Below are 4,611 nucleotides of genomic sequence, written 5' to 3' on the forward strand. Positions count from 1 at the left end.
AGATTCATTTAGATCAAGGGATGAGAATAAATGTGCATTTAATTCTCATTTTCTATTTTTTAACTCACCCATTAAATAAAGTACCCAAATTGTACTTTATCTCTAAAGTCACTTTTCACTTTATAATTTAACATTGACTTTACCACTTATAAAGTCACTTCCACTTTATAAAGTCACACTTGGGAAAAAAATTATTTTGGACACTTTTCCCTAGGTAGAGACTAACCCATGGGAAACCACTTTTCCAATGTACGTTAAAAATCAACACTCCCTCTTACCGAGGAAAGTGTTTCTCACCACACCCATTTTGTCCCTGAAATGGACATGCTTCCCTCTTGGCAAGGACTTCGTGAGAACATTGGCCACCTACTCATCTGTTGATATATACTCCAGCTTCACTGCCCCCTTCTGAACATAGTCCTTGATGAAATGATATCTAATATCAATGTGTTTTGACCTGTCATGAAACAATGGATTAACCGTTAGTTTAATGCAACTCTGATTATCACAGTGAATAACCGTCAGTCTCAACTCCTGATCAAATAGGCCATACAACAACTTGCGAAGCCAAATGGCCTCACAACTAGCTTGAATAGCAGTCATATACTCAGCCTTAAAAGAGATCAAAGCAACTGACTTTTTCTTTCGATTGAACCACAACACAACTGTCGAACCAAATCTGAAGCAACACCCTGAAGTGCTTTTATTGTCAGAAGCAAAACCTACCCAATATGAATCTGTGTAACCTACCAACCTCACTCCATCTCCCCGCCTATAGTCCAAACCATAATCAATAGTTCCCTGCATGTAGCAAAGAATGTGCTTTGCAGCTACCCAATGTACCTTCCTGGGCTCAACCATGAACTGGCTAAGTGTGTTCACTGCAAAGCATATATCAAGCCTAGCCTTGACAAGATACATCAAGGACCCATAAGTTTCCTATACAATGTGGGATCCACCAAACTAGAATTTGAAGCATGAAGCTTCTTCCAGTTATTGATCATAGGTGTAGACATGGGTCTATAGTCTGCCATGTGAAATATGTTCAACACATCCACAGCATATTGCCCCTGCCCCAAAAATATATGCCCCTCCTCCTGCCACACCTCAAGCCCCAAAAAGTAATGCATCAGCCCAATGTCCTTCATCTCAAACTCCATGGCAAGATCCTCCTTGCAACCACTAATTAGTCTCTCCGCCCCAGTAATGAACAAATCATCAATGTACAACACAAGAATGAGCGAATGATCCCCTACAACAATGTAGTATAGGTTCGGATCTGCATCACTCTTCATGAAACCCATCTACTGCAAGTAAGTATCAATCCTTGAATACCAAGATCTCGAAGCTTTCTTAAGTCCGTAGAGTGCTCGCCTCAACCGACATACATGGGTCTCCCACCCAAGTACCTCAATGCCCTAAGGCTGCTCAACATACACCTCCTCCTCTATAACTCCATTCAGAAATGCGTTCTGCACATCCATCTGATGGATCTGTCAACCCATTTCTGAAGCAAAAGAAATAATGGACTGGATAGAAGTGTACCAAGCTATGGGAGTGAAGGTCTCATCATAGTCAACTCCCTCTATCAGTGAGAACCCTCTAGCCACAAACCTTTCCTTGAAATTCTCAATGCTGCCATCTGCAGCATGCTTGATCTTGTAGAGCCACCTGGAAGTCACAAATAACTTGCCCTCAGGCCTAGGCACCACTTCCCAGACATTGTTCTTAATGATAGAGACATACTCCTCCACCTCTCTCCATACCTCCTCGTTGGCAGCCTCCTCATAGCTAGTAGGCTCAGAGTCAACAATGTTGATATCCTTGGCTACGTAATTTCAAAACCATTCAGGTGGCACACTCTCCCTGTTCACCCTCTTTGAAGGACCAACAGACTCCTCTTCCTTCAAGGTGTCTTGAAGCCACTTGGGTATCCACTTCCTTAAAGAAGCTTCCCCATAGGGAAACTCATCCTCTGCCCCCCAGTCTAGTGAACCTGAAAGTCTGCCAACTGACCTTGGCATGTTTGTACTAACACCTATCCTCAAAGAACCTGTATTGGCACCTATGCTTGTGTCAGCTGAAGTGTCATGTGAACTTTGTACCAGTGGACTCCTTAAATAAGTGCTCGGTGAACTCGCCACTAGTGCCCCAGATGTCACTGACACTGAAGTACCTCCTGTACCAGTTTATCCAAAACCCTAAGGTCCTGCTCCCTGTACCTGACCTCCCTGCTAAGGAGAAGTCTATGACTTTCTCATATCATACTCCCGTGATCTTCGATAGGACCTGGCCTCCTCGAAATTCACATCCCTCCTAATTACCACTCTCCATTTAGAAGGAATGAAGATCCGATAGGCCTTCGAAGTCTCGTTGTAACCCATAAAGATACCCTTCTCTGCCATGGGTTCCATCTTTGTCCTCTACTCCTTGGGGATATAAGAATATGTGAGACATACAAAGATACAAATATGTGCCACATCAAGCTTCTCTCCAGCGAAAGCCTCATCAAGAGTCATATTCCCCAATACTCTATGAGGATTCTTGTTTTGAAGCTAAATAGCAGTATTGTAGGCCTTAGCCCACAAAAACAAAGGCAACCTCTGATCATGAATAATCACTCTAGCAGCCCCAACAATAGCTATATTCTTCCTTTCAAATACCCCATTCTACTAGTGGTTGTAAGGAACAGTGAACTCTCTCCTAATGCCCTCCCATGAACAAAAGTCATAAAACCCACCATCGGTGTACTCACCACCATTTTCTATACTCAAGGCCCGAATCTTCCTACCTGTTTGCTTTTCCACAAGATCTTTGAACTCTTCAAAGTGACTGAAGAGCCCACCCTTGGTCTTCAACAAATATATCCAAGTCCTCCGAGAGTAGTCATCAGTGAATATAACATAATACTCATAACCACCCAAAGACACATGAGACATACAGCCACTAACATCAGTATGAATCAAGTCTAGTATACCTATAGATCTATTGTCACTTGCTAGGAATGGTAACTTGGTGTACCTGCCCAAAGAACACCCTCCATAGACCTCATAATGGTTGACATTGAAATTAGGAACTCCAGTAGTGATCTCCCTCAGTACTCTTAAAGCTCCATGATGCATATGCGCCATCCTCCAGTGCCATAACTCGCACAAGTCTCTATTGTTGGTGGTACTAGTGTGAGTGCTACCAGATGTGCTACTCACCAATGCTCCTACCGACTGAAAACTGAACCTATATAGTTTCCCATAGCAGACTCCAATCACTTTGGTCGAAGTGATGGAATCTCCCCTAGGATGCATCAATGCCTTCCCTCCTGAGAAGGTGACGTCAAACCCCTTCTCCTCCATAGTAGACACTAAAATCCAGTTCTTCTTCATCCCCGGAACATACAAAACATCCATGACCTTCAAAGGAGGCAAAGACTCCCTAGTATTAAAGGTCATAGTCCCCACACCAACATCTCTCACAGTGTGGTCATTTCCTAGTACAATCTCAATATCAAGTGCCCTCTCTACAAGCTCTAAAAAGAACTCTCATGCACCTGTCATATGGTGGGAAGCCCCATTATCTATGTACCACACATCAGATGGTGTACTCCTACTAGATGTAGAAGTAATAAATGAAAGGTCTTGGTCAAATCATGAAGCAAGCTAGTCCACCTCTGTTGAAGCTGCAGTATCCTTCTTCCCCTTTTTCTTCCTCTTAGGACATGTAGCAGCATAGTGTCCCATCTTCTTACATGCCCAAAATTTGACTTTGGACATATCCATATCTTTCTTCTTCTTCTTCTCCTTTCCCTTAGCCCCATATGATGAGGCCCCTTTCTTGGCCTTCCCTTTCTTCTTCCCCCTAGCTGTCAAGGCTACATCCTCCTCATTTGCTATCTTCACCATGCTACTGCCAGTCTTCAGTATCTCATGTTTCACACAATCATTCTAGAATTTGTCCCAATTGGGAAGATTCTCCCTAGAGGTAACAACATGTCCAAATACCTCCCAAGACTTAGGAACTCCCACTACAGCTATCCTGACTGTTAGGTCCCTATACTACTAGTGTAACTCCTTATTGTTACTAGTACAACCCCCTTATTATATTGTTGTTCCCATGTAGTCCCCATATTGTTATTATTGTGCCCCATAGAAGCCCACTATTGTTATTATTTTTCCCTTACATTATTATTTTTATGTCACCTCTGATTATATTATGACCCCTTAGACTCTATAATAGAAAGGAGGTCTTGTCATTTGAATCATCCAAAAAATTTTCATTTGTGTATTGTAAAGGAGGTTGCCCCCTTGAAGAGGCTGAATTCTAAGGCGTTTATCTATCTTTTCTATCTTTTTGTGAGTTGGTTTCATAACATTTGGTATCAGAGATTTGGATTCTAGGGTTTTGCTGCTCCAAACAAGTCATCGTGGCATTTTCGCAATAATGTTTTTCTGTGAAGTTTCAGAAGCTAAAAAAAACCCATTTGAGACGAAAGCTCGCTAAACCTCGGGACCACATTTCAGATCTTATCTCACTATATTGTAGGATATATGATTTGAATAAGTTAGGGTTTTTGCAAGCTCCGGAATTTCATCTAAAACAGGTCATCGTGGAATTTTC

The sequence above is a fragment of the Pinus tabuliformis genome, chromosome 1_1 (genome assembly GCF_031772625.1).
Source record: "Pinus tabuliformis cultivar Carrire ecotype Pingquan chromosome 1_1, CPIR1, whole genome shotgun sequence".
NCBI classification, from domain to species: Eukaryota; Viridiplantae; Streptophyta; class Pinopsida; order Pinales; family Pinaceae; genus Pinus; species Pinus tabuliformis.